Source organism: Typopeltis vanoorti, chromosome 13 (assembly GCF_054136105.1).
Source record: "Typopeltis vanoorti isolate ZY-2024b chromosome 13, IOZ_Tvanoo_1.0, whole genome shotgun sequence".
In the NCBI taxonomy this organism is placed as follows: domain Eukaryota; kingdom Metazoa; phylum Arthropoda; class Arachnida; order Uropygi; family Thelyphonidae; genus Typopeltis; species Typopeltis vanoorti.
Window position 1 is genome coordinate 87,062,495 of NC_143561.1, and position 21,147 is coordinate 87,083,641.

General features: G+C 35.5%; 1 protein-coding gene across 1 annotated transcript in view; it reads left to right on the plus strand.

The window, feature by feature from the left end:
* LOC150100337 (pentatricopeptide repeat-containing protein 2, mitochondrial-like) overlaps positions 1 to 21,147 on the plus strand; it is a 249,260-nt gene that overhangs the window by 66,165 nt on the left and 161,948 nt on the right. The window lies entirely within an intron of this gene.

Genomic DNA, 21,147 nt, shown 5'->3' on the forward strand with positions numbered 1-21,147 from the left:
GAACTGATATAAACAATGTTTTACCTAAATGTTCAAAGAGTTTTCTCATAATATTTAGTGTTAAGGGTCAAAGCTGTATAACTAAGAGACCTCCACATAGCCTTTAAAGAAATGCAGAGAACTGACCAGGGCTTCTGACCTAATGTCCAATCCTCAGTTTATCGTGGTGCACCCTGTTAGTATCTACCTGGACACTGAATGAACCAGGATGGACTGGCAATTTGGGATTTAGCCAACCAAATTGTATTGTTATTGGCCTACACTGCAATATAAAATGATGATACAAACAACATGACAGAATTTCATGCCGGCTGGAGCATCGTCTGGTTTAACAAGGCCCCTGTTTTTTTTTTTTTTGCCAGGGAAGCAGGGCGAACAACCAAATGTTAGCTACTGGAACAAATCCTGAAACACACCCTAACTGAACATCACCACAGTTCAAGATGGTACTATCAACATAAGAAGCCTGAATGGCAAGGAAATGGAGCTAGCTGAGGAATTGGATAAGTACTAGATCGACATAATAGGGGTGACTGAAACAAAAAAGACAAAAACTGGTGAGATCTTTCTGAGTAATAAATACAAAATGTTATATTCAGGTAATGAAAATCAAGGAAAAGAAGCAGTAGCTATAGTATTCGACACTAAATACGAGGCAGGCAATCAAGTAGACTAATGTGAACAAATATCAGAATGGGGAACTGGAAGATGAGACGTATTTGTGCTTATGATAACACAGAAGGTTCTACTAAGATAGAAGTGGAAGAATTTTTTGAGACTTTTGAGAGAGCAACTGAAATACGAGGCTAATCTTCTTGAATGGCAGGCATTTCAAATAGAGTGATGTGAGCAAATATCAAAATGGGGAACTGGACAATGAGACTTATTTGTGCCTATGGTCCCACAGAAGATTATACTAAGGTAGAAGTGGTGGAATTTTTTGATGCTTTAGAGAAAGCAACTGACACAATGAAAACAGTTGGTCCTTGTTGAGGATCTAAATTGCAGAGTAGGAAATGACTGTGAGATATATAAAAATATTTGGGAAAAATTTGAAGAAAAGACCAAAGCTAATAATAATGGCAAATACCTGTTGGATTTCTGCTCAGGATGTGGACTGGTTATTACTAACACAATGTTCCAACATAAAAAATGTGCACAGATTCACATGAAGAGGCAAGGAATAAGAAAAATCTCATTGACTGTTATTGTCAATGAGACTTCTTATTTATTGACTCTTGTTGATAGTCATGTTTTCTCAGTGGTATAGGACAATAGAGTGTACAGAGGATTTGAAAGTGTAAGTGATCAGCAGTCTTGAGCAGGATAAAATTGAATTTCATATTGAAAACAGGAACCAAACACTTGGAGATTCAGTGGCAAGTTCTGAGGAAAATATTGATTCAGCCAAATATTGAAAATATTGAATAATGAAAATATCATTGCAGACAATGGTTTTTCTATCATTGTCTGCAATGATAGAAAAATCAGAACTCCATGGTTGGCAGAGCAAGTTAAAGAGACTTCTTGTGCTCTTAGAGAATACAGAGACTAATGTAAGAGATAGCTAAACACTGTGTAAAATAGCTGAACAAAAGTCATGGGAAAACTTTGAAAATAAATATCAAGAAGGTGGCAAGATATGCTGGAGGTTGTTGAAAAAAAGCTCAGAAATAGAGAAAAGAGGGAAGGAATTAGAGATGATAAATGCAACATGAAAACTGGAGAAAAAAAAGATATCCTTGAAGTATGAAGTAATTACTTCGAAAAATTGCTAAATGAAACTATCAGTGACAGCACAGTGGTAAAAAACACACAACAGGCATGCAATCCAGAATGCATACCACATTTCAGGCTTTTTCTACTTCAAGTAGAAAAAGTCTGAAATGTGGAAAGGCAGCTGGAGTTGATGAAATTTGACTAGAAATGCTCAAGTATGGAGGCATAAAAGTCTTACAGTGGTTGTACTGCATAGTTCAGAAAGCCTGGACAGAAGGATGAATTTCAGATGATTGGAGTAGAGCTCCCATATATAAAAAGGGAAAAAAACCGAAGGTGAGAATTACAGAGGCATTTCTGTACTGAATGTTCCTGGTAAGATATATGCAAGTATACTTGAGAAATGGTTGAGAAAGATTGTGGAAGAGAAGCTTGGCGAAGAACAAGCTGGATTCAGCCAAATAGAGGTTGTCAGGATCAGATTTTCACTTACGACATATAGTTGAGAAATCATGGGAATGTAATAAAGGTCTGTATTTAAGTTTTGTAGATCTAGAAAATGCATATGACAAAGTGGCAAGAGAGAAGCTATTCAAAACGCTACAGTTATATAACTGTTGTAATAGTTATGGTATGAAAATCAGCAATTATAAGACATAGACAATGAAAGTAGGCAAAAACCTTGAAAATATCAACAGCATTGTGAATGGAGAACCAATGGAACAAGTAAAACATTTCAGCTACTTAGGCACAATTTTTAGTGAAGATGGTAATATAAATATGAATATAGAGAACAGAATTACTAAAGTTGGTATGGTAGGAATTCAGATGAATAAATTTATATGGAATAAGAGCGAAATTAATCATGCAGAGGTTTCTGTGGTTAAGAAGTTCAGTCAAATTATTGCGGTTTTGTGGCCACATTTTTATTAAAAAAGACTGTTTTTTAAAACTAAACTAGTATAAAAAAACAAACCCGACAAGTTTCGTTAGTCAGACTAACATCTTCAGGGGTAAAGTGAACTAATAGTTTAAAGCACAAACTATAAGAAATTACGAAAAAACAAGTTCATTTGTTGGTATTGTGAACATCAAAAAAGTTCATTAAATAACAGATCTACACAACCATTAATACATGTTAGCTGGAAACAATGCTATTTGATGTCGCATTCTGTGATTTCCTTTCACTCTGTCCGAGGTCTGAACTGGGTAAATTTTTGATAAACGCTGACCAAACTTAATTTAAAATCAAACCTTGACTTTTGTTGCATTGCGTAGGAATTTTGATCATGTTTGCTGCCTCTTTGAATTTTCTTGTGATACAATTTTTAACAATGTAGGACATGTTTGTTCTGTCCCAGAGTACATCATGACCAGCAGAGGATGTGTGAAATGCCTAACCAGACTTATGTTCTCTCTTTTTTTGTACGTCCTTTTGATGTTTGCTCATGCAAATTTCTCCCAATCTCCCCGTCTGTCCTATGTAGCAGATGCCACAGGAACATTGGATATTGTAAACTCCTGGTTTTTTCATTGGGTGATGTGAAGGTTTCGGAGGATGAAGAGATTTTGATATCTTTTCAAGTGGTAGGAAAGTCACTTTTATGTTGTACTTGTAGAGAAGTTTGGCTAATTTATCTGTGACATTCTTGATATAAGGAAGGGTGACTGTGTTCTTGAAGTCTTGTTTATTTAGGTTTCTTGTAGTTGCTGTATTGAGAATTTTCTTAATTAATTTAATTTTGAAACCATTCAGTTGTAGAATTTGTGTTAAGTATTGTATTTTTTCTTTCCACTTTTTTTCTGTACTGGGGATGCTGTATGCTTTATCCCTTAAGGTTTTTATGAGGCCTATTTTTTGCTTGTGGTGGTGGTGTGAGGTAGCACGAAGGAATCTTCCTGTGTTTGTTGGCTTTCTATAAATGGAAAACTATAATATGATTTTTATTTCATTTATTTCTATAAGAATGTCTAGGAAAGGAAGTTTTTTATACAGATAAATTAGCCAAACTTCTCTACAAGTACAACATAAAGGTGACTTTCCTACCACTTGAAAAGATATCAAAATCTTTCATCCTCAAAAACCTCCACATCACCCAATGAAAAAACCAGGAGTTTACAATATTCACTGTTCCTGTGGCATATGCTTTGTAGGCCAGATGAGGAGATTGGGAGAAATCCACATGAGCGAACATCAAAAGCGAACATCAAATTTTTTTGTACATCAAAAGGATGTACAAAAAAAGAGAGAACATAAGTTTGGTTTGGCATTTCAGACATCTTCTACTGGTCATGATGTACTCTGGAACAGAACAAACATGTCCTACTTTGATAAAAACTGTTTCACAGGAAAAATTCAAAGAGGCAGCAAATATGATAAAAATTCCTACATATTGCAACAAAAATCAAGGTTTGATTTTAAATCGAGTTTGGTCAGCATTTATCAAAAATTTACCCAGTTCAGACCTCGGACAGAGTGAAAATGAATGTGACATCAAATAGCATTGTTTCCAGCTAACACGTATTAACGGTTGTATAGATCTGTTATTCAGTTTTTTAACAAACTTTTTTGATGTTCATAATACCAACAAATGAACTTGTTTTTTCGTAATTTCATATAGTTTGTGCTTTAAACTGTTAGTTCTCTTTACCCCTGAAGATGTTAGTCTGATGACTAATGAAACTTGTCGAGTTTGTTTTTTAGTACTAGTTTAGTTTTAAAAAACAGTCTTTTTTAATAAAAATGTGGTCACAGAACCACAATAATTCGATTGAAGAGAGAAATTAGTCAAGATACTAAATCAGCTGTATACAAGGCAGTGTTCAAACCAATTTTAATTTATGGATCTGAGAACTGGGTTAGAAATATAACACTCTACCAAAGACTAGACACCACAGATATGAGAGTCCAAAGAATGATTAGGGACATAAACAGATGACATCCGTGGCAATATCACATTAAAAATGAAGAGATTAGGAAAGAACTTGACATTGTTTGCATCACCAATGTGTTAGCAGAGCTAATCTGAAGTGCTATGGTCACTTAAACAGAATGGGAGAGGAAAGATTAGCAAAATAAGTGTTCTCTGGCCTATCGTCTCATTTCTCTACAACTAACCATGTCATCAAGTGGGATAAAAGTTGTTCCCCTTACTTATAGGAAGATTACCATTCAAGAATTTATAAAGAAGCAGCCACAGTCTCCTGTTCTACTGTCAACCTTAACAGAAATCAAGGCCTAATACTCCCAGTGATACGGAAAACCCTAATCAAATCTTCTTCTTCTTCCTTTCCAGCCTTATAGGCCAAGTGGCCTGTTCCGGACTCAATTCGATCTTTTTAAGGGTCTTCCTCTGCACTGAGTACCTTTTGGGTGGTAATTTAGAATTTGTTTAGGTATTCTACTTCTATTCATTCTTAGTATGTGTTCTTTCTGTTTTTCTCTATAGCAAATCACTGTTTCATTTAGGAAGGTTGTAATTCCAAGTTTTTTTCTGATTTCGCTGCTTTTCATTTTTCCATTATTGTGACTCCTTCAGTTCTGTGCAGAAATTTCGTTTTGGATGATTCAATTCTTCTTTCGTCTGCTTTTTTTATTGTCCATATCTCACTGCCATAAAGTAAGGTTGGTTTAGCAACTGTATTGTAGATTCTTATTTGTGTGTTTTTGTACATAATTGGGTTTAAAATTTTTATTTATAATGCCTATTACTTTTAAAAAGTTTGATATCTTTGGTTCTATATCAGCTTCATTTTCATATGACATTGTGCAACCTAAATATTTGAATGTATTTACTTGCTCTATTATTTTGTTGTTTATTACTATTTTGCTTCTTATTGGATTTAGCACCTTTGAAAGCCATGACTTTTGTTTTGTCTGTTGATATTTCCATACCATATGTTTTTATCAGATTATTTAGACTGCATAATGATTTTTGTAGTTCATCTTCATTATTTCCAAGGATTATTTGGTCATCAGCAAAACGAAGAGTAGCTAATCTGGTGTTACGGTTTATCTTGAATCCTCCTTCATTAGTTATCTTCTATTCTTTTATGATTTTATCTATGTATATATTAAATAAAACTGGTGAGCAAGGGCAACCCTGACATACTCCTCGATTTATTGGTTTCCAGCTTGATATTGAATGATTGTACTTCACAGATATTTTATTATCTTGATATATATTATATAAGGCTCTAAAGAGTTGGTTTGGCATTTCATATTCTTCTAGGATTTCTCATAGTTTTTCTCTGATAATTTTATCAAATGCTTTGGTGTAATCTATAAAAGCTATGTGTGTTTCTATGTTCATTTCTCTGTGTTTTTCCGATTAATAATTTTATCGTAAATGCAGAGTCTATGCAAGACCTGCCTTTTCTGAATCCATTTTGCTCTTCTATTAATTTTGGGTCTACTATACGTTTTAGTTTATGTGCTAAGATTTTTGCATATACTTTATAACAGGTACTAAGTAAGCTGATTCCACAATAATTGTTACAATCAGATTTGTGTCCTTTTTTGTAGATGGGAATAACAATTGCTTTGGTCCAATCTTGTGGGCATTTTCCTTCTTTCCAGATCATATTATAAAAGTTAAGTAACCAGAGTAAGAATTCAAGTCCTGCATATTTGATAAGTTCCAAGTTTTCCTGGAGCCTTTCCTGTTTTGCTTTGGGTTAATGCTTCTGTTAATTCTTCTAGAGTGATGTTTTCCAAGTTATCGGAGATGTTTACAAAGGGTAATTTTTTGTTTTGAATGTTTCATCATACCATAGATCTTGGTAGTAATTTTGCCATGTTTCTATTTTAATGGTATTAATATCTGCTTTTTCTCTAGTTTCATTGCTTAGATCTTTGAGGATTTTATATGCATTAGGTCTTTTGAGCGTACAGTCTCTCTCTCTCTAATTTTGTTACAAAATTGTTCCATCTGTTTCTGTTTATTCTCCTGCATGCTGCTTTTGCTATTGCTTTTTTTCTGCTGTATTCGATTTTTGATTCTATTGTTTTTAGGTTGAGCCAGTTTTTATATGCTTTATTCTTTTCTTGAATAACACATTAAATTTCATCATCTCAGTGCCTAAGGCCTCTTTTTCTTTGTTCCTAAACTTTCTTTTTCAGCTTTTGTCAATATGGTTTTTAGGTTTGACCATTCTTCTATGTTCTGATTTTGTTTTATACTTGTCATCCAGTTCTTTATTCTTTTTTGGTACAAGTCTTTAATACTACTGTCATCCAAAAGTCTAACTTTGAAAGATTCTAAATTTTTATTTTCCTTATGCTTTTTTGTTGTTTTCCATCTTGGTTCCCATTTTATTTTTCCAATTAAAAGGTAATGATCTGATTCTATTTCAGATCCTCTATATACTCTTGTATCTATTGTTGTGTCCTGAATAAACTAAGAAATGTTTTAACACGAATTATTTAGGACACAACTTTATTTAAACATGGGCAGAGAATGTGGCATGTTGGCAATATATTAGAAGGATAACTTTATGTATATAAATCAAAATTAAGAGCAAGAAATTGTACAAAATTGTATAAAAATGTTTGTAAGACCTAACCTGTAATGCATGTGGGTCAGATATAGAAATTAATTAAAGCTGTTAATTCTATTTAAGAATCCCATTTCATGTATTACGAAGTAGCAAAGCCTGTGAGCCAGGGTTCAAGGGTCACCTTCAACCGTCCTGTGTTACTCATACCAAAAGAGGGGGGAAGGTATATAGGAAAGAGAAACTAAAGCGCCTTCCAAGAATAACACAACATGTGCATGTGCGATGTAATAGAGGGAGCTGGACGCCATACGTAAACCCACGTGACCGTGTAGGCGGGTATCACGATAGCCAAGAAACACCAAGAAGAGAACGAAAACAAAAAAGGCCAAGCAAACCCCACTCATGGCTTTTTTTTGGGTTCCTGTTTCCTGACCTCTCTCTTGGACGTAGGGTCCAGTCCGCTCCGACGGAGAAGTTCCTGGCTGGCCGTGGAAGGCATTGGTTCATCTGTCGCAATGCTTGAGAACGGCCTAGCTACCTCCTGAGACTAGGATAGGTGTGCGATGTCATGCGACGGAGGAACCAAGCAGATGCCGTCCATTCTGGCTATGCTCCCGAGCCATATCCCCTTTCCCGCCGAGGTTCTATCCGTATAGTTGATCGAAGGTGATCAGACGAAAAGCAAAGTGAAGAAGCCTTGATTACCAGACAAGGCAAGAAGAAAGACATCGCATCGATACAGAGACGGTAAAATAGACTTTTGTATTGTGATTTCCAGTTAAGAAAGAGCGTGTTTCCCTAAGAAAGTTTGTGAAGTGGACTAATTTTATGGAACTTTAAGAACTGTCTGCAACTTGGCCCAGGCCCTTTTGTTTGAGAATTATCTGCCTAACAAGGCCATGTTTATTCTGCAGGAATTAATAGTAAATGTGTAGAATGATATAACCAATGACCACATGAATGTAAAAGGTGTGTTAGATATCGATGAGATAATGTTAAGATACTTATAATGGTGGTCTATGCAAGTTTATTTGTATGTTTTGTATATTAGTATTGGACCAAGGATCTTACTTGAGAATAATTCAGATTAATTAGTGATAATTCTTACTTGTATGATTTCTCTATTTTATTAAACATGTTTCTTAGTACCTGCCTGACCTGTTGTTAATATATGAATTCAAACAGCCACTCATAAAAACATTGACATTTACACATCATTCTAAAAGAGTCCACCCGATAAGCATTGACAAAATTTATATTATAACTGCACCAGCCAATACTGAGGATAGATGTGACTCTTACACAGGATGGCTCTCTCAGAATGGTACACAATGATTAAACTACAATAACTTATGTTCAGTACTCTAAATTCTTGCATGCAGTCGTGGCTCCTTTGCTTAGTTATACACGTGGGTTCTTTCCGCTAAGTTCGTCAATGTTAAATAAGACCAAACCTAAGGATCACATTTTGGTAATAGGAGATCTCAACGCAAGAATTGGCAATAAACCATATAAACCAACCATAGGACCTATCGGAGAACTTAACTGTAATAGAAATGGAAATAGATTAAGAGATTTCACTATAAGCAATAACCTTAAAATGATGAACACCTTCTTCAAACATAAAGACATCCACAGATATACAAGAAGCATTATTGATTACATAATCAGCACTATCAAAATGTCAGAAATGATAATAGTGTTAAGACCCTACTTTAATTTTGGGTGCTTATATGCTGTTTATTCTTATTACTTCCTTGTTAAAGTTATCTCTTATTCCCATATATAATTTTCTAAATTTAAGACACACTACACTTATTCCGTTCTTTTTTTTAAATCTCCCTCTTTACAATAAGCAGTCCTATTGGCCTCTCTATAGTTTAACCATGTGTAGGTTAATTAGTGTTTAGGACTTTGTCCTTGTGTTGGACGTGACCATTTACACATCATTCTAAAAGAGTCCACCCGATAAGCATTGACAAAATTTATATTATAACTGCGCCAGCCAATACCGAGGATAGATGTGACTCTTACCCAGGATGGCTCTCTCAGAATGGTACACAATGAGTACTGAACATAAGTTATTGTAGTTTAATCATTGTGTACCATTCTGAGAGAGCCATCCTGGGTAAGAGTCACATCTATCCTCGGTATTGGCTGGCGCTCTCTCAGAATGGTACACAATGAGTACTGAACATAAGTTATTGTAGTTTAATCATTGTGTACCATTCTGAGAGAGCCATCCTGGGTAAGAGTCACATCTATCCTCGGTATTGGCTGGCACAGTTATAATATAAATTTTGTCAATGCTTATCGGGTGGACTCTTTTAGAATGATGTGTAAATGGTCATGTCTCACACAAGGACAAAGTCCTAAACACTAATTAACCTACACGTGGTTAAACTATAGAGAGGCCAATAGGACTGCATATTGTTAAGGGGGAGATTCCAGTTCTATGATTTTGTGGTGGATACCTCTCACATTCCAGGTGGCTATATTCCAATAGGTGTATTTCTGCTTTTTTTATATTCGGTAATTTTCTTCTCGAATCCTTATTCCAAGCCAATTCGTTACCAAAAAAGTCTGTCCGTTTACTATCTTCATGAGTCTTTTTAGTGGGTTAAAATTTTTAAAATTTTCTAAATTATTTTTAAAATTTCAAATCTTTAAAAACAAAAGAAATGAACTTTAATACAAACTACAGAAAGTTCCTTAGCAACAGCTAGCTAATCTTGTACACGTGTTTCACGTGCGTATCGCGTGTACAAGATACTATTTTATTTGTAATTATTCTAGTCAGTTTTTTACAATTATTCTTGTCAATTTTATAGTTACACATAATTGTGAGATTGTTTCAGTCTATATGTAAGTGCCCTGAAGATGCCAACAGCTAAAGTGTGGTGAAACTATTTGGTTAAGTTAATAAAATTGATCAACACTTGATCTGTAAACCAAAAATATTATTAAGTGTTCTCTGTCATGTTGGCAGGAAAAAGATCCAGAGGAAGAACAAGATATAGTTGGATTGATATGGTAACACGTGCCTTAGGAGATTGAAATATAAGATCTGATAATATTGGAGTCTTGACAGATAACAGATTGATTTGGAGGAAAATTGTAAATAGAAAGTTAGTAATGATGTAAGTTTTTCATGTACTATCATAATATCCTGATACATCCCTTGAGGGTTTATGTCAGGAATTTGATGATGATGAGATTAAAGTATGCCAATGATCGGATTATTTTACAAGACCAATGTCAATGACCTTGAAAAATCAGTTTGTGAATGAAATAAAATAAAATAAAATAAAATAAAAAAAAAATCAGCTAACGCCATTTTATTCCTGTATACGGGAGTAGGCGAGGCCATTTAGCCCTATCTAACTTTTGGAGACTGAGTGGGCAGTTCAATCTCCACTGGTACCCAATCAGAGACAGATGGCCCAAGGCTATCACTAATTAAGCGGTACGCAGTGAAGAGAGACGGCTCAAATGTGCCGCCATCTCGTGGTTCCTAACCCTAACACAATATATTTAATGTCTGAAATAATGTGGGTTCTAAGGTCGATTTTCTTGAGTTTACAGGACGAAAAACCCGAGTTTCCGGGAGGAAAAACCTGCTTGCCTGTGCCAGAGATCGACTAACTCGGGAACCGGTCGAAAAAAAGGCTTAGAAAAATTTCCTCTAGTCGCCGATTAGACTCGAAACCAAGTCTTCCTTCGTGCGGCCAAGCGCGGCGGTGTGCAAACGCCACATCCGCTGAGCTACACAGGCTCTCGAAATAAAATAAGACAATGTTATAATTTAAAGGTCTTACAAAAGAAAAAAGTCACGGCATTTAAAGGTCAAGGTCATATTAATCAGAAATAGTCATAAAGATAAAACAATAGATCCAGTAACACTTTAATTATTTTGATATTAATGTCATATCTTAAAGGCCAAAGTATAGATGAAAAAGAAATATCAGAACACCTGAGGAAAATATAAAACTAGTTTTGTTTTATTATTAATTATCATCTTATGTTTTATCATTTCTAACAATAAATAAATCCTGTCTTTATAGAATATCAAATAGTATAATCTCAGCCACCAAGACAAAGGGACCTGAACTGAAATCTTGTTTGATATGAAGAATTGAACAGATCTTTGACTAAAACATTTGATGGCTGAATAACAAACATACATGACTAATGTTAGCTCGGTCTTCAAGAACATAATGTAGCTGTAGAATGCAGTCAGTTCTCTAATTGGAAGAGCAGGTACTACATTCAGTTAGATTAGTTTAATGATTAATTTGTAAAAAGTTACATAACTTTGTTAACATAATCTAGCTCAGAGATAACATGAGTAGCAATCGTTATCAGAAAGCTAAAGTTATCTAGAATTAATTTGTTTTAAAATAAATTAATAAAATGATCGAAAATATTTGGGAATATTAAAACTTCCACAAAAGCCATAGCTTCAGCAATCCCTTAAGTTCTTTCTATCCTCAAAGGTACTATTTTAAAAAAAAAAAACTCTGCAAAACTATATGCAGATCACTAGATCTTATATAAAGATTTAGATAAGATGAAAAATTCTAAACTTCAGACTGACTGTTCTTTGTGGGATTAATGAGGCCACATTTCTTCATTCCTGAATTGGCCGTAGATGGATGGCCACATTAAGCTTAAATTTAAGCCATCAAACTTCAGATTTTTAAAAACAAAGAAATTATTCAACTTGTTTCATCAATAACTGTTTTGAAGACTTATAGTGCTAGTTTAATGGTCTGGCTGCTTTGCTTCTGTAGTATGTTTCCATATTTTGACATCTTCCCTAAAAACAGTGTGTTTTTAGTGAAGTGTTTTACTCTGAAATGTTTTACTTTTTCTATAAGTGCAAACTATTGAGAATGCAGTTGAAGTTCGCTGCTTTTCATGCCAAATTTGTTAGCTGTTATTCAGTTTACTTAGAGAATCCTGGAGACTTGCACTGGATGTCGAAAGTTTTTCACTTGATTATTTCGCTTGCTGAGAAATTATATTCTTGGTTTCATCCTTTATCCACGTGCCTTGTTGGCTGAGTGGTTGCTGTACCTGCTCCCCAACCAAGAGGCTGCAGATTCGCATCCACAGCCTGTTGAACCTGCTGTGGCCATGGATGTTCATTGTCTTTAGGTGGAAGATGAATGTCATCGCCTGGTGTGAGACCACTGCTATGCTTATTGGAGGCCTGAAGTAACTTGAAAAAGTTACATGTTGGGGTCTCTAGATCAGGATTTCCAGACGATATAAAAAAATAAATGAAAAATACAAAAGAATATATAAAAATTGATAAAAATAAAAATCCTTATCTTACCCATGTTACAAAATGTACTATAGGTTTACAAAATAACCATTCATGAATGGGAGAAACATAAAAAAATAAATAACCAAAAAGTTCCATGTGAAGTAACTTCACAACTTGGCTATTTGCATATAGAGGCTAATGACTTCAAATCAATTGCTTGAGTATCCCATAATGCAAGGCACATGTCCTTACAGACATGTATAATGCTATTAATTATCAGAAGGGCCACTACAGCTTCGATCAACGTTGAAAGTTTTTTTCACGTGGTTATACACTAGTGAGATGAAGAAATTATATTCTTGATTTCATCCTTTATCCAAGTGTAAGAAAACAAAATTTGCACGTGAAGTAACTTCATGACTTGGCCACTTGTATATAGAGGCTAATGACTTCACATCAATTGCCTTAGTATTCCATAATGCAAGGTACATATTCTTACAGTCATGTATAACGCTATGTATTGTGGGAAGGGGCCACTATCCAGGCCAGTTTTGACCTTTATTGAGGTATGTTTATGTGCAGGGATACCTCTCCAAAAACTCATGATCCCTCAGATCACCCAACAATATGTGTGACCCGAAGGATTATTTAATTCAGCTGTAGTTCTACTCAGCGACAGGCTCTCACCCTGCCACTGAGACGAACCCTCAGCAGTGGCTCTGCCCAATGGCAGGCTCACCCCCACCACGAGCAGAGCCGCTTATATTTCAGGGAAAGCATTCACTTCAGCAGAACCACCTCCATGGAAAGCACATTAGTGGGAGCCAGACCCACTTGAGATACCAAGGATGAAGTAATTGCAGAAGTCATATATTTCCTATATACAGGTAGTCAAAAGGGGTCACAACTTATTACTAAAATACTCTGGATTAGAGATCAATGTTGAAAGTTTTTTCCATTTGATTATACTATAAATTTAAGATGCTAAGAAATGATATCTTGGTTTCATCCTTTATCCAAAGCAAACAAAGTTTGTGTTGAGGTAACTTCACGATAGGTAACCTGAATATAAAGCCTAATGACTGTACACTTCTTTCATAATGTAATCCATATAAATGATGAATAAGAGTGGAGATAATATTCATCCTTGTCTTACACCTGATTTTACATCAAACTGTCTTCATGTATTTCCGTTAGTTCTAATTGCTCACATACAACTTAAATATAGACTTTGTATTACTCTTTATAGCTAGGTCGTGATAAATGTAACCTCGAATAATGCAATATTCGATTTAGTACGAATAACAGAAATCATCCTCACAGGAATGAAGCCTTTCATCCCCAATTCCAGTCCAAACTCCCACCATTCAAGCCTTGGTTCTCAAAAAAGTCGCACGTTACTTTGACAAAATGGGCTATCCTGCAAAGATCAAAAATTCCCAAATAACTGCATCCTAAATATGCTGACCAGATGCTGGTGCAAGAGTCTGGAAAAAAATGGCCTTTTTCCAGAATGCAGTCTGGATTCCAAAAATATTCTACTACTCGTCTAGTCTGGATGGGGCATCCATTAGAGATTACTTCCTAAAATGTGAGCATTTGTTATCAGTTTTCTCTGATATGGAAAAAGCATATAACACCGTTTGGAGATCTGGAATAATGAATTAGAGGGAATATCCCTTTTTATATCTAGAACTACTTATCTAACCAAATCTTTCAAGTCTGAGTGGGACTTTCCCTCTACCAACCCTATAACCAACAGAGAGAGAGAGCTGTAAAGTTCCATTTTAAGTGTCACATTTAAACAACCAACATAGACAACACTTAAACAACAGCTCAGATGGCACCAAACACATTCACCTCAGTAATCTCGCATACCAGCGTGTAGCTTTTGTTTCAACAGGAAACCAAAAATTTCCACCCATCCTGCTGCTTTTCAAAGCTCACAAAACTGAATACTCTGATTTTGTGTCTGTGTTTGCAGATGATTTACAGTCAGAGGACCTAGTGGGATCTTAATTCTTTCCAGACAAAACTATATCTGCACAGATCCCACTACAGTGTAAAACTTTACAGTTGAGCTGTATGTGATAGATCTTGCACTAAAAGACATCATATTACATCAATACCAAAGGTGCATAATATATATTGAGATTTGTGAAGTTCTCTTTGGGCAATAAGAAGGGCCATTGGAGTTGCAGAAACATCCAGTGCTTTCTCAAATCTAATACCTCCTGTTTCAGTTATGGATGCCACACTTCCATGTATGCTTGTTCTGTTGGATTTCAAGCCATGCTTGAGGAAAGAGAAACGAGGCTATAGATATTGCCGCTAGGTCAGCTCATTTTTCAAGATTCCACCATCTGCCTGTACCATACACAGATTATGGAAGATTATTAAGCAAAAACTTGTATTCTGGTGGCTGTTATATTGGAACAGAGAGAGACTAATGATAAGTTCTACCAAGTTAAGCCTGAAATTAAATTATGGTCTCCGACCTGCACAGGGTTCAAACAGAGGAAGTTGTTCTTGCTTAGCTCTGCATAGGTCATAGTCAACTTATGCACTTCTTCCTATTGAGGGTGATGATATGCCTATGTGTAAGTTTGGTTACACATAGGCATATCATTATTCATAGTTTAATTAGCTGCTCTTGTTTCACCAGTGAGTGCAGTAATTATAAACCATTTTCGTAATCTGTCTGAGCCCTGTACACTCAGATTTTATCAGACTCATTGACTGTCACCCTCATTTTAAATTTTTGAGTATTAATCTTTACCATCTCACATAACCTATATACTTATTATTTTAGAAATAATACACTTGACAACCGTGTCATAAATAACTATTTTAATTTCCCTACATTTCGACCTTCGTATTAAGGTCATCATTTGGAGCATATATAAGGACAAACTGAGTTATATTTCACACAGTAAGTTAAAGAAACAATGATTTGATCACTGGTTATTCTACTGGCATGACCTCTAGTGGAAAAAAAATACAGATAAAATTACAAATTAATTATTTAGAAACTACATCAAAGCTAAATTCTATTTAAGCTAACATGAGAAAAACATTCTTTCTTATAGTAACAATGATGTCCTGTTTTTAACATTACAATTGTTATATTAGATTTAGGATTCTGGATTATCTACAGTTCTGTTTATAGTTAATTCTTAGGGAGAAGGTTCTGTGGGTAGAATATGTGCTTTCCATATGCTTGGGATTTTTAGATCATCATTATTGTTCAGATTGGGGGTGGTTGATAAGAATCTCACAGGCTTCCTTAAATTTGCGTTCATACCATGTTTTGGTGTGATATAAACAACTGGTGTTTTTCCAGGCAATTTCTGTAAAGTGTTCAGGGCATGATCAGAAAGGCCAGCTTCACCATAGTTATTATATTTAATATGTCGTTTATGTTCCTTTTGTCTGATAGGAATTGTACGTCCTGTTTCCCCTATATATGGTAGATTACAGGTGCAATAAATACGATATATGCCAGTGGAGGGAGTGGGTCTTTGGATAAGTTAAGTAAGCTTTTTAATTTTGCAGGAGTTTTAAAGGTGGCTCTGAGATTGTATTTCTGTAGTATTCTGTTTATTTTATCTGATGTCCCTTTAATGTAAGGAATGGTTATAGTTTTATTGTAGTCTGATTTATCTTTGTTTTTTTTATTGAGGTCTTGTAGAGAATTTTGTTAATAGTGTTTTGGCTGTAACCATTTTTTAGAAAAGTATTGCTGATAACTTTAAAATCATCTTTCAGAGCTAGTTCGTTGGAGCAGATCTTCAAAGCCCTGTTTTTCATCATCATCATCAAATTCCTGCCATGTACCCTCAAGGGGTGTACAGGATATAACAGTACTACATGAAAAAATTACATCATTACTAACTTCCTATCTACAATTTTCCTCCAAATCAATCTGTTACTTATCAAGACTCCAACATTATCGGATCTTATATTTCTATCATCTAAGGCACTTTGTACTGTATCAATCCACCTATATCTTGGTCTTCCTCTGGGTCGTTTTCCTGCCAACCTGACAGAGAGCACTTGTTTTGCTAATCTTTCCTCTCCCATTCTATTTAAGTGACCATACCACCTGAGATTAGCTCTGCTAATGCATTCCGGGATGCTGACAATGTCAAGTTCTTTCCTAATATCCTCATTTTTAATATGATATTGCCATTGATGCCATCTGTTCATGCCTCTAATCTTTCTCAGGACTTTCATATCTGCGGTCTCTAGTCTTTGGTCAAGTGTTTTACTTCTGACCCAGCTCTCAGATCCATAAGTTAAAACTGGTTTGAACACTGTCTTGTATACAGCTAATTTAGTGTTCCGACTAATTTCTCTCTTATTCCATATGAATTTATTCATTTGACTTCCCACCATACCAGCTTTGCTGATTCTGTTGTCTATTTCTATATTTAATTTATAATCTTCATTAAAAATTGTGCCTAAGTAGCTGAAATGTTTTACTTGTTCCACAGGTTCTCCATTCACAACACAGTTGACATTTTCAATGATTCTGCCTATTTTCATTGTCTTTGTCTTTTTATTGCTGACCTTCATACCATATCTATTACAACAGCTATTCAATTTAGACAGAGAATCTTGCAGACTTGTAGCAGATTTATTTAGAAGTATAACATCATCCGCATGAAGCAAAGAGCTGACATTAACATCTCCAATTTTGATATCAGGTTTAATACCACTTTCCTTCATAATGTGATCCATATAGATAATGAATAACAGAGGGGATAATGTACATCCTTGTCTCACACCAGATTTAACATTAAACCATCTTCCTGTACTTCCTTCAATTCTAACTGCTGACTTACAACTCAAATAAAGACTATGTATTGCTTGATACAATGCGCCATTGACACCATATAACTGCAGCGTATTGAATAGCTTCTCTCTTGGCACCTTGTCATATGCCTTTTCCAAATCGACAAAACTTAAATACAGATCTTTGTTATATTCCCATGCTTTCTCGACTATTTGTCGTAAAGTGAAGATCTGATCCTGACAGCCTTATTTGGCCTGAATCCAGCTTGTTCTTCACCAAGCTTTTCTTCCACAATTCTTCTCAACAGTTTCTCAAGTATACTTGCATAGATCTTGCCAGGAACACTCAGTAGGGAAATACCTCTGTAATTCTCACATTCAGTTTTATTTCCCTTTTTATATATGTTTACTATGAGAGCTCTACTCCAATCATTGGGAATTCGTCCCTCTGTCCAGGCTTTCTGAACTATGCAGTGCAGGCACTGTAAGACTTTTATACCACCATACTTCAGCATTTCTGGTCGAATATCATCTACTCCTGCTGCCTTTCCACATTTCAAGCCATTGATGGCTTTTTCTACTTCAGGTATGTATATGTATTCCTGGCTGTATGCCTAATCAGTGTTTTTTATCACTATGCTGTCATCACTGCTTGTTTCATTTAGCAGTTTTCAAAGTAATTACTCCATACTTCAAGGATATCTTTTTCTCCTGTTTTCATGTCACCTTTATCATTTCTAACTCCTTTAACAGCACAATTTTTTCCTCCATTCCTAAGCTTCTTCAACAACCTCCAGAATATTTTGCAACCTTCTTGATATTTATTTTCTATATTCTTGCCAATGTCCTCCCATGACTTTTGTTTAGCTAGTTTTACACACTGTTTAGCTTTCTTACATTTGTCTCTGTATTCTGTAAGAGTAAAAGCTGACTTATTTGCCAGGAACTTTTGATATGCTTTCTTCTTTTCCTTCACTGCCTCTTTAACTTCCTGTGTCCACCAGGGAGTTCTGATTTTTTTATCCTTGCACACAACCTCACCACATGCCTCTCTGGCAGAATCAATCAATGTTTTCTTCAGAGTTTGCCACTGAATCTCCAAGGTTTGATTCCTGTTCTCAAACTCTTTTATTTTATTTTCAATAATCTTTCTGTATTTTAGTCTACAGTTCATATCTGAGAGCTGCTCAACTTTTATTCGCTTTAAAACTTTCTTACATGTTATTCTTTTCAATATGAAATTCAATTTTATCATGCTCAAGACTAAATAGTGATCACTTCCAATTTCAAATCCTCTGTACGCTCTGGTGTCCTGCACCAGGGAGAAAACATCACTATCAACAATAACATAGTCAATGAGACTTTTCTTATTCCTAGCCTCTTCTCTCCATGTGAATTTGTGCACATTTTTATGTTGGAACATGGTATTAGTAATAACCAGTCCATGTCCTGAGCAGAAATCCAACAGATATTTGCCATTATTATTAGCTTTGCTCTTTTCTCCAAATTTTCCCAAAATATTTTTGTATGTCTCACAATCATTTCCTACTCTGCTATTTAGATCCCCAACAAGGACCAACTTTTCATTTTTCATTGTGTCAATTGCTTCTTCTAAAGCCTCAAAAAATTCCTCCACTTCTACCTTAGTAGAACCTTCTGTGGGACCATAGGCACAAATAAGTTTCATTGTCCAGTTCCCCATTCTCATATCTGCCCACATTACTCTACTTGAGACTGACTGCCATTCAAGAAGATTAGCCTCGTATTTTGTGTTGAATACTATGGCTACTCCTTCTTTTCCTTGATTGCCATTGCCTGAATATAACATTTTGTATTTATTGTTCAGAAAGATCTCACCAGTTTTTGTCTTTTTTGTTTCAGTCACCCCTATTATGTCGATCTGGTACTTATCTAATTCCTCAGCTAGCTCCATTTCTTTGCCATTCAGGCTTCTTACGTTGATATTACCGATCTTTAACTCTGGTGATGTTGAGTTGGGGTTTATTTTCAGATTTGTTCCAGTAGCTGACTTTTCGCTGTTCACCCTGGTTTCCTGGCGAAAACAACGGGGGCCTTGTTTAACCGGGTGACGCCCCAGCCGGCATGAACTTTTGTCATGTTGTACCATCATTTTTTATTTTGGTTTAACCAATAAGAATACAATTTGGTCGGCTAAATCCCAAATTGTCAGCCCATCCTCGTTCGTTCAGCATCTGAGTAGATACCCTAAAGGGTGCACCACGAGAAGGTGAGGATTGGACATTGGGTCAGAAGCCCTGGTCGGTTCTCCTCATTCCTTTAAATGCTATGTGGAGGTCTCCTCTCAGTTCTGTGTTGGGTGGTGATAGGAGTTTGGGTATATATTGGCCAGTATGTGTCGGTTTCCGGTAAACAGTAAAGGAAAGACTCCAGAAGGAAGACTTGTGACAAGTGTATCTAGAAACGGAAGTATGTTCTGTTTTTCAGTCTCAATTGTGAATTGTTTGTGTTGTTTGTTTAGGTGGCTAAGGAAAATGTCTAGTGTTTATATGGAACATTTTGAGCAACAAGCTCTAGATTCCTCTGCTTTGATACCCAAAGTCTGGCTTAGATATGTTGACGATGTTTTCGTGATCTGGCCCCATTGCCGCTAGACACTGGACACTTTTCTTAGCCACCTAAACAAACAACTGCTGCTTTTTTTAACTTTATGTGTTTACTATGATTTTCTTATTTTTCTATCTTTGCAGACAACTTCACCACATTCCTCTCTAGCTGAATCAATCAATGTTTTAGAAATCTTTTCACTTGGTTAAATTAAAAGCGCAAAGAAATTTATATTCCTTGCTTAATCCTTTATTCAAGTGCAAGCAAACACGATAGTGAAGTTTCTTCCCAACTAGGCTACTTGTATATAGAATCGAATGACTTCACATTTATTGCATTACTATCCCATAATGCAAAGCACACATCCTTTCATGTATGATGCTATGCCTTATGGGAAGGAGCACTACCCATCCAGACTAGTTTAACCTTTATTGAGATGAAAAAGTAATGGGGTATTCATTATAGGACTAGAGTAGTTAGATTAGGGGGGGAGCAAGAGAGCCTGATAGTATTAGAAGAAAGAAAAGACAGAGGAATAGTAGGAGAGAGAGAGAAAAAAAAGACCTCAACTCTTTTATATCATCATGTAGCCAAAAGATATAGTTTTTTTCTTTTTCACATCTCATGCAGCTGAACAACCAAAAGACCAATGGAAACCAAGTTCAAAGATGACTTACTCAAGTGATTAGCCTTAGCTAAGTTAACCACCTCGAGTTGACCTTCTCTGCCTGGAATTGCTCTCCAGTCATTCCTGCAATTGACTATAAGAGCACAGAATCATTTTAAAAAACCTCTCATATATTAAAATTATCAGAATTTTATCCTTCCCTGGTGAATGGTGCATGATAAGGGTGGTCTACACCACTTAGCCAAAAGTTTGGTATCTCCGAGAATGCTTCTTTCTAAACACAAAAATAATTGGACTGAACAATAAAAATTTCCATAATATTGTGAAGCATTTGTATGCCACATTGCTTGTTTTCAAATCCATGTTTTTTCCTAACATTTCCTAAATGGTATTTTAATTCATTAATTATAAAAATCAAAATTCTCTTCTCATTGCTGACAGGTAGGGTACTGCAAAAAAGAAAACCTGTTCTGTTATAAGTAATGGAATGGCCAATACATTACATAATCTGTTCCAATTATGCAGCACAAGAAAGCAGCTGTAAAACTACTGTTTCCAATCGGTAACAGATTTTGCAGATTGGATCTCTGATATTAAAGTACCTCTACTTTGATGGTATTAACTGGAATGTGATCATGTGCAATTC